Raw genomic sequence first — 12,937 nt, forward strand, 5'->3', positions numbered from 1 at the left:
CGTGTGCAGGGAACGGAGGGGCAGCCTTGAACGGAAACCAGCGAGGGAAGAGCCCGGAGGCGCCTCCGCGGCTCCCGGCACCGCGGCTGGTCGCCCCCCACTTCCCTACCCCGAGCCCCGGGCGGGGCAACTCGGGCTGCTGCGCCCCTTCTCCTCTGTGCTGTTTCCAGCACACGCTCGTTTCCCCTTGCTCCCCGACTCGCGACATGAGGGTTTCAGGATCGTTTTCCCACTCTCTAGCCACAGGTTCGCTTCCTGATTTTGGGTGTATGCCCCTTCGGATTGCATCTACCCCGACGCGGTTTTAAAGCACCGCGTCTAATTGCCTGGTATTTCAGTTTTACTACCAGATATCGGCTCCTGAAAAGTGGATTTCAATTACGTGTTAGAGAAGCAATACTAAAAAGCGGCAGAAACCAGAATCCTTCCTCAAACACGTTTATGGGCTCAGACTGCAAAGATCACAGGCTTCAGGTTTTGCCTTCGGTTTAAATGTCCCGGCACGGGAAGTCATTTGATAAACCTTTAAGCTGTACTTCATAACCTTTACTGCTTTATGGAGCTTTCCAAATCTTTAACACGCTGTAACCTTTTCAAGACAGATTGCCAGACAACATTTCGGTGTTAGGTTTACTTAATGCAATTCTTGCGAGGAAGTGAATTTTCACGGTACCCACATTACCACTGGACACTCCCCTTCTCCCGCCCCCGCCCTGGCCCCGCGGAGCTGTCGCCTGCAAAGATTTATGAAACCTGTTGATTTATAATATCTCCCGCATGAAGTTTGATCCGTCAGATCACAGCCTACGCGGGCTCTGAGGCTGCCGACGGTGAAGGCTGCTTTTGGGACATATTCCTCCGATTAGCGCTTTCCTGGAGGGGAGGGAAGCTATGATTTATTGCCACGTTCAGCAGTTTAGGAAGCGAAATTAACCCCAGAAAAGCTCCATTCCTTTTGAAGTTCATGGCTTGTTTTCCTTACTGTACAGAGCTGGGATCAAAGGCTCGAAACGCCCTCTTGTGTTTACTTTATTTACGAGGAAAAAGGGAGGGGAAAAAATAAAAAAAGAAGTAAAAAGAGGGGAGAAAATAGAGCTGCTTCGGTAATTAAAGCATCAATTTGCCACCGCGGCGGAAATTCAACACCTGGCGGCAGCGGCGGTCCCGGTGCTGCCGCGGGGGCTCCCGCCCTCCGTACCCGCCAGCCGTGACGACACGGCCCCTCCCAAGTGACGTCACCCCGACCGCCTCGGGGGCTGCTTCGGCCCCTATTTCTAAATAAGGGCGGAGAGAGGCTCAGGAAGCACCTGGGGCTGTTTTTGTTTTGTTTTGTGTGTTTTCCGTAAACACGCCTAAGAAGCCGAAGCTGGCCGCGCCGTACTCCATCTCCGGGGGGGCGGCGAGGCGGCGTGGCCGCGCCTCAGCGGCTGCCGCAGCCCTTCAGCCGTACGGCCCTTGCGGAGCGCCCGCTCTGATTTCTGACCCCCAAAATTCCAGGGCTCGTTGGCACAGGCGGGCGGACCGGGCGGGGAGCACGGGGCTGGCTGCTCTCTTCCGTGTGTCCCCGTTGGCCCTCCGGCACCCGCACAGCGCTGGCTCCCGAAGCACGTAAATTCCCGGCCGAGCGCACTCCCAGCCCGCTCCCCCTTCTGCCACCGGCGGTGACGTCGGGGGCCGGCGGGGTGACGTGCAGCGCCCGTCGGTGACGCGTGACGCGTCGCCAGCGCCGGGGCTTTGGGGAGCGGAGCGGGCGCGGTGCGCGGCGGGGCCGGTAGTGAGCTGGGCTCCCGCTCGCCCGAACGCGCCGCTGCCCGTGTGCGCAGCGAGCGAAGGGCTGCCGCCGTGTTCACCGCGCGTCCTTTTCCCCGCTGCAGAAGCCGCGCTCGGCGCTGCCCCGTACGGTGGGGAGCTGCACCCCCACGCGGCCTCTGTCCCTTGCGCGTGTCCCGGGACTCCCACGCCCCCGACTCCCATCCCGCGGGGAGACGCTGGGGAACGTGCCGTGCGAGGGGACCGGCGGCCGGGGCGGTGGAGGGGCACCCACGGCTTTGCCTCTGCCGGAGCAGCCGGCCGCACGGGTGTAGCCGGCACAACTTCACACACCACGGCCACACGCCACTGACACGGGCACACGCGTGTCTGCGCGCTGGGTTACAGTTTCGGAGCGGTGCGTGCGGACGCCACCGCCGTCACAGGGCGCCGGTACCGCGGGGCTCCGCGGGGCTCCGCAGCGCCACGCGCGGGGCGGGGCGGGGCGGGGCGGTGCCAGCGCGTGCCCCGGCTGTGACGTGTGACTCCGCGTGACCACCGGGCCCCCGCACCCCGCCCGCCTCAGCTCCCACGACGGGAGCGCGCCCGCATGCAAATTACCCCTGATTGACATCCCCGCAGGCAGCCAATGGCGGGGCTCCCGGAGAGCCATTGGCCGGGAAGCTCGGGCGTCAGAGATGACGCAGTTTGGAACACTAACCAATCCACAGCGCGTATGTAAATCACAGAGGGCAGAGGGGGCTCTGGGCGGGGGGGGGGGAACGGAGGCGGCGGGCGCCGCCCCGTGGCCGTGCGGGGCGCTGCAGCCGCGCCCGGCCCAGCGGGCGCGGGCGGTGCGGGACCGGGGCTGCCCAGAGCCGCTGGCCTGGGGCTGCTCGCTGCGCTGCGCAAGGAGGACACAGCCAGAGCCGAAGCGGGCAGCCGCCTGAGCCGCTTGACTTTATGCTTTATGAGTTTTAGCACTTGTCCACGTCTGCCCAGGGGAAAAAAAATTAAAATCGAAAACTAAGTCCACGGCCACTCGGGAGCTTCACTGTCTTTCCCGCCCCGAATTCTGTGTAGGGCTAATTTCCTTTCCTCGGCCAGGAGAAGTGGCATTTATTATTAAAGTTAATTAGACAAAGCAAATCATCTTCGGTTCTCGTTTCCACGGGACGGGACGGGACGGGGCGGAGGTGCTTTGCGCGTTGGCTCAGTGGCAGCTCCGGAGCGGCTGACGCTGGAGCCGCTGCTGCCGGAGCCGGCTTTGGGGATGCTCGGGGTCTCCTCGGCCGGCGGCGAGTCCCGCGCCGGGGGCTGCGGGATCGGGGGCACCGCCTGGAGCACGGTCCCACGCCAAACAGGCAGACACGCACTCAGCAGGGAGGCCCGGGCCGGGCCATCCCCGTCAGCTCCTGTGCGGTGCAGAGAGCGGGGTCCGGCCCGAGCTGTCCCCCAGCCCTCCGCCGTGCAGAGCCCGCAACGGCATCCCAGCGTGCCCGGCTCCTGTCCAAGTGCTTCGGGTGTGATCCTCGTGTCCCCACGCCGGGACTGCAAATACACACATACACACACTGGCGCGGGGGCGCGTTTCTATTTTATACGTGTATTTTAAGTGTAAGAAAGGGAAGTTATCCTCTAAAGATCTTCCCCGAGCCGATGAGCTCACTGGAGCTGCTTCTATCTTCTCCTTGTCCGGGACTGTCACAGCAAGCCCCGGCCCCAAGGCAGGGCTGCCCGCCGAGCTCCCGCGGCCGCGTACAGCCGCCTTCCCCCGGGTCCTGCCCCTCTGCTCATCCCGCTTTCGCGGGGCTTGCATTTCTGTCTCCAGGGGAGCCTGTAGTCCCTTCGCTTTGGTTTAGCAGATGAGGCACTTTGAGGCCACTGCGAATAGTGTGTAATTTAAACGAATTTCATGGGCCAAGAAACATCACGCTATGCTTCTGCTCGGCGTAGCAGTAACGCCAGGGTAGAAGGACATGTCGTGCCTGTGTGAGCCCCTTGGAGCTGGGCTGTGACACCTCACAAGTACTTGTGTACGTGGGAAAGCTCTTGAATTCAAAAGTCGGCATTTAGGAATAATCCCATGAAAGAATTACATGGGATATTTGTATGGAGCAACGAAAGGATTTTTTTTTTCCTCTTTTTTTTTTTTTTTTTTTTTTTTTTTTTTTTTTGTGGAGGGGAGTGGGGTGTGAGAGAAAGATATTCTGCTTTTGTGACTTGAAAAAAACCCCAACTAAATCTGTGTGATGCTCCAGGACAGCTTATTCTGAAGTGACCTAACACAGGAAAAACATTTCCCTTTTCCAAGACAAGGGTGAAAAGCCACCTTTTTTACAAAGCACTTTTACAAATGTGTCTGTATTGTGTGACTGGAAGAGAGTGAGGCTGCATGTGTGCAGGAGAGGTTAGCAGAGGGATAAAGAGGCTGCAGGCATTGCAGTGATTCCTGAGAACCCATGTGGAGTTGTTCCCACTCTCCCCCTCCTTGTTCCGCCCTTAAAACCCTAAACAGACATTCCAAAAAGGAGGAAACAATCCTGATTTGTTTTCATTCGAGGTTGTAAAGCAAAACCCAAACAGAGTTAGAAATATAAACCAACTGAAAGATCTCCCAGCTGTTTAGCTGCTGCTTCTAAACAAGCCTGATCTCTTTTTCTCTTTCTCCATTCCCAGATCTCCCTGGCTTGTGGTTTCTCTCTAAATAAGGAAGGTTCCTTAGGGAATAACTTGCTGTAATTCTCTCCCTCAAGAAATGACTGCGTAGTTTGGTGAGAAGTGAAAGGGGCCTTGAGTTGGGGAGGGCTCAGGGAAATAGAGATGGTTGCACAGCCGAGGGGATATATCTGCTATGGTAACAGGGAGAAACAAATGCTACACTTCATTGCACAAGTCTGATTACCCACTGGGCTTGGAAAGAATCTCCTCTCCCATCTCCAAATAATCGGAAATAATTGACCCTGTGCAAAATTGGTCCCCCCTCCTCTCTTTTCCCAGTGCAGTGGTCATTCCCAGGAACCGCACTGGGAGTTAAGCATGCCCTGTGGTGAAATGGATGTGTTTGCTGATGAGCTCGTTATAGGGTCACTGCTGAACTGCGGCCCCCCCACTCATTTTATCCCCTCCTCTTCCTAATCCTCTGTCCCCGAGCCTCTCCCAGTCTTTCTTCAGTATCCCACCGCCTTCCTGGCCTGTTCTTGGACAACCATTTCTTTTGGTTTTATTCAGGCCACTTTGCACCCTGAGGATTTTGAATACAGAGCCTGTGGTTTTCTAGTCTGTTTTGCTTTCGTACAGACTCAGAGAATTGTGACTTTAAAATGCTTTCACTGCATAGTTTGTTTGTTTCTATAGCATGGGCTGTCTGCCACGGTGAAACCCTGAAACCTTCCCCCCCTAAACCCTGGCTTTCTCCTTTCCATGAAGTTAAGGCACTGCAGAAGAATGCTGGCCGGAAAACAGCCAGATCCGTGCTGGGGGCAATGAAGCAGGACAAAGTACAACTCGACATCTTTCCCACAGTGTCACGTCTGCAAGCGCGACAAGGGAAAGTGATTCCCTGGGGAAGTACGGGGGCTGGGGTGTAAAACTAACAGCAAAGCAACCAAGCAATCGACAAAAATAGAAAAAAAAGGAAAAATAAGGATTTCAAACACCCCCTCCCCATTTTGGCTTACAGTTACTGCTGTGCCACAGATTATTTCCTTCCACACAGATGTGTTTGTTTGGCTTGGGAGTCTGTGCTTGGGTCTATCTGCTGTGAGGTGTTACCTTTTTGCTCTCATTAAGGGAGTATTATGCAGTGTCGTTAAATGGTGTCCCCAGATCTTATGAATTGCGTTTCCCAAGCCATAAGTGCATTGGGATCGAGGGGGAATTTCTAGTTAGGAGACACACGATGCTTTTTATGTATACATCTACACACACACACACACACACACACACACACACACACATACACACATGTATATACGCACATATAGATACATTTACACACACGTCCATAATAAATACATGTACACACACATGTCCATATATGTGCGTGTGCACATCTCTATACCTATATATGTGTGTATATACATGTGTACGTGTTTATACGTACATATATATATGTAGAGACGTGAAAAATAGGAGCGGTCTGTGCGCGCCGGCGCGCAGCCACCGGAGGGCAGCAGACACCGGGGAGCGGCCCCGTTCCAGCGGTTTTCCTTCCCCCTGCGAGGCTGCCGGGCGGCTTTCCGCTGAGGCCGTGGCTTTACTTCATACAGTGGCAAAGCTGGTGAAAATTCGGGTTAGAAGAAGCCCGCGTTCCCGTAAATAAAAACATGCAATGTTTTCCACATCCGCGCCCCGATACTTCTAGCCTTAGCAAGGGAGCTAATCCCTTAAAAAAACCAAAAAAACAACCCCCCCCCCCCCCCCCCAACATTTCTACAGCTTGAAAAATACCAAGACAAAATTTTGAAGTCGTTACAGCTGGTTTGGGAAGATTTTCACATTGCTTCCCTCACAGAAAACAGTAAGACAATGCTGGAAAAGCTGAGAGCTGTCTTACTGTTGTCTAAATGCAATTGTGGAGTCTTATGAAATCCTGAGAAAACATGTGCATTTAATTCAGGAGCGAGCTTTTAACACAGAGCAGGCAATGGATATACAAATTGGAGCTGGATACACAGTGGAATGTCTTTTCTGTGAATTTTCATTTTAATTTTCTCAGCAGTCCACTTTGTCTGGCTTGATGCTTCTTTGAGTTCTCAAGTATCGCTCATGTAATGGGGTTTTGAGGCCCCAAATGGCTGCAAAAGGCAAATTTGCCCAGTTGCTTTCTGTTGGCACTTTCACCAGCAACCTGCTCATAAGCTCTGCTTGGGGACCACCACTAGGTGACTTATCCAACCACAAGGGAGTGAGAAGCTCAAGAAGTCAACCCTAGAATAAACAATTCTCACATTAAAAAAAAAAAAAAAAAAACCTGCATCATTTTAACTGTGATTTGTGTGCCAGAGCAGGTAAAAGGGATCCATTTTTTTGTCAGTGATTTCACAGTGCTTTTGCAAAACTGTAGTTTGCTACAGACAAAACAAATTGGCAGAAATTTTAATTGTTTGCTCTAACAGTGTACAAAAAATGGTCAAATGTTTAGGTTTTGTGCGTCTTGTACAATGTAAATGGTGTACTGGAGAGGGCAGACGCGTTTCAAAGGTTACATTGCCAGGTCTGAGTGATCATGGAGCTGAGGGGACTCTGTGATTATGTATTGAGTCCATAACCTGTGGCTGGAGGTCCTGATCCCTCTGAGCCTGCAATAGCTGCCGGTGACATGGTAACCGCAGTTCCTGTCATGTCACTGGTCGGGGGATAAAAGGCCATTGAGCGTGGGGATTCTCGGAGCTGAATTGGAACACTGCAGCAGTTTCAGAGCCAGAGTCTTTATACATGACATTCAAGACAGACTCTTTCTTCTCTTTTTCAAAACAAAGAAACAAATGAAACAGGAAACACTCAGCAAAGAAGCTCAGATGCTTTCTCATCCTACTCCTCTGGGCCTTGGTGACCTGGATGCAGAGGGGGTATGAGAAGCCTCACTGTGAGCTTGCAGAGAAGTGGCTGATAACAGAGATATGTAATGTATGGGCACAGCAAGGCCTCTGCTCCAGAGGTGCTCTGGCCTTACCCCAAGCCTGGCTGATAAACAGTTTTGAAGGTTTTGCCTATTGGCAGTAATGTGATCTTTCCAAAGGGTAACATGTTTTAGTTTGGACGTTGCGAGCCTTGTTGTCGACCAGCCAGAGAAAATGATTATTCTGACATTTTGCCTGTGCTGTCATCTACATGCATAAAATATCATCCTGAAAAGCAGACATTCAGTGTTTCATTACCCAGAAAAATAAGCCAGGCTTCCAGCAGAGGTGTGCCCAGTGTACCCAAGCAGGTATGTGCATGATTCTATCCCAAAGGATTTTTTCCTGACATCCCCAATAATTACTTGTACTTCAGGAAGCACCAAGATATGGTAGTTCCAGCAAAGATTCCTGTTGCAGGAAATACTAATGGGAATTGTAGACTCTAATTTAAGTCCTGGTCATGGTGCCTCTGTCTTAGATATCTCAGGCCAGACTTATACAATGTGAATGGCATCAAGGGAATGGTGCTGACTTAGCCCATTTGGGAAATCTATCCCACTGTGTTCCTTATCTGTTTGCCAACATAAAGCCTGTCATGGAACCTAATGTACAGTGTTTGGGTAGCTTCTGAATAACTCTGGAAAAAATTTTCATATATTTTTTGATAATATGGTCTTGTTGCTGTATTTTTCCTAGATATTAAGTGGAAAATACACACAAGAGGCAGATGCTGATTATTTGAGTTTGGGAAACCCCTCTATGACCAGCTGTGAGACTGAAAACATAAATTAATTTGGTGTGAAGATTATAAGTTGCAGCTCTTGGAGGTACATGAGAATGAGTACCGTGGTCGATGCAAAAGCTTTGAATGGCAGGAAGGGGGAGTAGAAGGGTAAAAAACCTTGCGTTTGGGGTTTTTGGTTTGGAAAATAACTAAAACCATGCATTATGAGAGAAACCAGAGAGCTGTTTTTCTCATGAGCCTGAACTTCAGAAACAGTTCTCTCTGAGCCTGTCAGAACCATCCAAACAGACTTAGGCAGGACTTAGGTAGTTTGGGGAGACACTAAGTATGGAAACCATCTTGAAATTGATGCTGAGAATAGAATACTGCAACTGAGCAAGTTTAGCCCCGTGCTCTGTACCTTTATCTTGGCAAGAAAAACTTGGTGACCCAAAGGTGAGAATTCTGCAAGCCCAGTGGATACAAAGAAAAACTATTCTTTGTACTTCCACCTGTGTCCATATGAAGGTATCTTTCTTTCATGTCTTTATGCCTATTTAGATCCCACTGGTGGCATCAGATGTCACAAGATATCGTCCTGCCCTCTTTTTCTTCTGTTCTTCCATGTGCCCATGATCAAGGAATAACTAGAATTTACTTACTGTTATACTCATGTTATAAAGTAAGCAGCAGCAGGAAGCTTCCGAGAGGAGCACCTTCAAATTGCCATACACTGAGTGTAAGAAGCATAGTCCAAGGACCCTTACTGTGGCCAGGCCTAGGACACGTCACGTCCATGGATGAACTGGGGAGCTGTGCTTTCCTCTCTGGACCAGGAGTGATGGGGAATGTGTCCCCGTTGTACACACACAAAGAGGCAGATTCAGGTGCTCCAAATGAAAGGGGATTTGAGAAAGTAACTTTTCCATCCTGGAATCCAGCTTCAGGGATTCCTGAAAATGCATGGGGGGCCAGGACTGTACCTGTCTGCATACAACCTCAATCTTCTCCTAAGTACGTAATTGTGAAAGTTGTGGTGTGTGTGTGTGTGTGTGCGCGTGCGCACTTTTTTCTGCAGCTGTTTCTAATTTTTGAAGGCTTCAAGGACATGAGTCCCCTGGAATGCTAGCTATGCTTCTCCCATGGGGAAGCTGCAAGAGCTCCCTTTGGGCACCTTGCCCAGCACAAGTCACAGAGCCCCAGGAGGGAAAAGGGGTGGGGAAGGTGCTGGAGAGAAGAGTTGTGAGGAAGAAAGAGTGATTTACAAAAGAGGTGATTTGAAGAGTTCTCTGCCTCAGGAAGTTTAGTACAAATGGAATTGACTGATGATTACCAGATAAACAATGTCTAGTGGAATTTTGCACAGACATGGGCGATGTTTTCCATGTAACACAGAGGAACTCCATTTCACTGTAAAGCAGGATTTCTTTATTTCTTTTTCTTGTCTTCCTTCTTTTTCTCTTTCCTTCCATGGGTCTGTGAAATTAATTTTCTGAAAATTGCCTATATTTCTCCTTGCTTTCAGAGCTGATGCTTCTGGAAAAGGAGGTGGAAGAACCCATCATGGTGTGCAGACTGCAATGACACCCCAAGAACTGTGGGCGACTCCCATCCTGTGATGAGGGTTTCCGTGACCCTCTGCTCCCCTAGAAGCTGCTTTCCCTGAAGTGGCAGTGCAAGAGCAGCAGACAGAGCCTGAAAGCATGAACAAAAAAACCTCTTTAACCCCTAACTCACCCCCTTCCCCTACCCGGCAGGTCTCTGCTTGAAGGATATACTCTGCCCCTCAGTATTTTTTTTATTCAGGCTGATCATCAAGTGCAGCGACCCCTAGAAGGGTGTTTTGTTTCCTGAGCAGACAATCTTCAGCATGGTCAGACTTCAACATCCCTCTGACATAAACTTTCAGACCAAATACAGTGATATATTCACAGGTTTAAGGGCAGAGCAGGTCTCCAAATGAGGGGGAGAGGTTAAAAAATAATAATAAAAAAAGGCTTTTCCTTTCACGTAAGAACTGGCTGATTTGTGGTTTGGACGCCCCCACTAGATACTGAACAGAGGGCATGGAAAAGGTTTGTTTGGCTTGAGCTCCTCTTGTAGCTTTTGGCAGGACTGCGGTCCCGGCTGATCCCCTGCTGGCCCTGCTGGCTTGCTCTCTCCAAGGTGTTGACAGAGTTTTTCAGCTGCACCAGAGGCCGCAGATCTCACGTCAGGCTTTGAGATACACTTCTTGATAAACACATCTGCCTCCGGCGATTGGCAGTGCTCTTTCTGGAAAGGAAAACAAGAAATGGCTTTATGTAAACAGGCTCAGCGGTGCGCAGAGTGTAGCACAGCACGGCTTTGGGAGCAGGGCTGAGCTTTTGCCCCTCCAGCCACTGGGATGGGGAAGTGGCCACTTGCTGACAGGGCTTTGGCAGGGGCTGTGGCTTGCCCAGCTGCAGCAGCAGCCCTGCTCTGCTGGCTGCCCTCTGCCAAGGTAGAGGAGCTGGCTAAGCCATGGTGAGTGCCCTGACAGAAAGCACGGTCACCCCACCATCACCACGGCTGCCCCAGCCAGACCGTCATTACTAAAATGATTTCTGTGGATATGTGTCCATAACTTGGTCCGTTAGCCACTGTCAGTTTGAAGCTCTGTCCAGTGGTGGCTGCTTACCCTGTCTGTTGAGATCACTGATGGCGCTCACAGCCCATGGAAATGGGCAGAGAAAAGTCTTGATGAGGAAACATGGCTGTTGGGAGGGCAGAAGACATCCTTAGTCTCAGGGACCTGCCCTCCCTGCTTCCCATTCCTGCTCCCTTTTGGTGTTACCGGATAGTAGAATTGAACAATCATTAAGGCTAGGAAAGACCTGTAAGATCATTGAGTTCAGCCATTAACCCAACACTGTCAAGTCCATCACTAAACCCTTTTGAGCATTTCTAGGGATGGTGACTCCACCCCTTTCCTATGCAGCCTATCCCAATGCTTGACCACCCTTTCACCCTTTTTTTTAGGAAGAAATTTTTCCTAATATATGATCTAAACCCTCCCTGGCATGACTGGAGGTTTTTTCCTCATGTCTTGCTGCTCATTAGCTGAGAGAAGAGATGGACCCCATGAAGAGGTCTGTGTTTGGAAGACAACTGGGAGAGGGATCATCTCTGGATGAACATGAGTGCTTTGGAGAAGTATGAATAACAAATCCCTGATCTCTTGTGCCCTGAACAAAAGCTGCTAGTTTTGGGTTTGGGAGAATGGGCATCTTAAAGAGAAGTAACAGGGTTTGGTCAGCATTAGCCCTGACCCAGCAGGGAATGGTAAATTGCCCTGTATGCTTTTTGAAAATGGGGTCTCTTTTTGCAGCTGAATACAGACCCCGAGTGGTGTTTTAGCACCAGATTTTACTGCTGTAGCTGTACAGTAACAATTGCTAAACTCCCTTGCTGCTTGCTAGGAGACCACAGAGTGGGGAGTGTTTGAAAACCAATGCATCCCCTCGGAGTTCATCACCTCTCCTTCTGCCATCTCCCACGCCATCACTGTCGCAGACTGCTGTAGGAAAGAACCATTTACATCTCTCACTTCTCGAGGCTGTGGAAGATGACTGTAAGATGCTTTTGGTGCAGTAGAGTCTGGCATAAACCCAGTCTGTAAATGCTTGTTCTTTCCCGCCGCAAATGCTTCAGTCAAAGGCTGATGGCATTTCTGTTCAACAGACAGTACCGAGACTAACAGTTGTTTGTCAGGAAAATACAGACTACTTAAGCTATAGGCACTGGATAAGAATCTTGAAAAAAATCAATGGAATTAAAATAAAAATCTAGAGCAGATGTTGAAAGTCCCTTCTTTCCATATTTTATCCCCCCTGAGGGAAGAAAGAGAGGAAAAAAACTCCTTCTGCACAAATGCATTTTGGAGAAGGAAATGGCTTCCTGGTGGGGGCCTTTCTTTATGTCCTGAAACTCCTGAGGCTGTCTGCTGTTCCCTGGTTAGCTATCAGGGTAGACTGGGGCACAGCAACCAAATGCTGCAGTGCATTCTCCCCCAGGGCTCAGGGTGTTGAACAGAGGTGCTGGGGACTTTTCCCTTCCCAGCTGAGTACACGTGGCAAACTTCACTTTGCAAGTGCACATTTGTAAGGCTTCCTTTGGGGCTCGTGATTTTCCTCTCTCTGAAGTGGCTGGGGAGCAATAAGCTTGAAGGGCAGGGTGTGTTCAGAATATACTGCTCCTTTTGTATATTCTCCCCTTTCTTAAATCAGAGCTTGATTTAAAATGCTGTGGCTTGAACAAATCAGTGCAAGGGAGAAAAATAACACAGTGGGGGGTAAGAACAGAGTGTGGTTTCATTCTCAGTCATACTAATCATCTGCCTTTACAACAGACTGCAATATGTTCGAGGGAGTGATTTATCCCTCAGCAGTGCAAGGTGACTTTAATAGGAGACTCCATCCTTCCATCCAGAAGCCCTCATCCCTCAAATGTCTTTTATTCCTGTCAAATGTATTTTCTTCCTATAAATTCCCTTGCACAAACTATACTTTTGAAGCAATGGGATTGTGCATCAAGTGCCTTGTAAACAATTGATGGCTGTGGCCGTAGTTTGGAATAGGAGTGTGTGAGGATCAAGGCAATCTGGGTGCACTGGAATGTGAACACTATTCCCCCCTCCCCATCTATGCAATTAGCAAGGTCACTGTGCCTTGTAGTTTTACTTCTATAAGTGGAAAAACATGTAAGCTCTACCCTTTTTTTTTTTCTTTTTTTTTTTTTGCAGAGAGCTGGTGTGGCTGTCATGTGTTGTTACCTGCTTGTCAAAGGAATAGCAGCGGTGTTGTACAACACTCTGGAT

This window comes from Anomalospiza imberbis, chromosome 1 (assembly GCF_031753505.1).
Source record: "Anomalospiza imberbis isolate Cuckoo-Finch-1a 21T00152 chromosome 1, ASM3175350v1, whole genome shotgun sequence".
Classification (NCBI taxonomy): Eukaryota; Metazoa; Chordata; class Aves; order Passeriformes; family Viduidae; genus Anomalospiza; species Anomalospiza imberbis.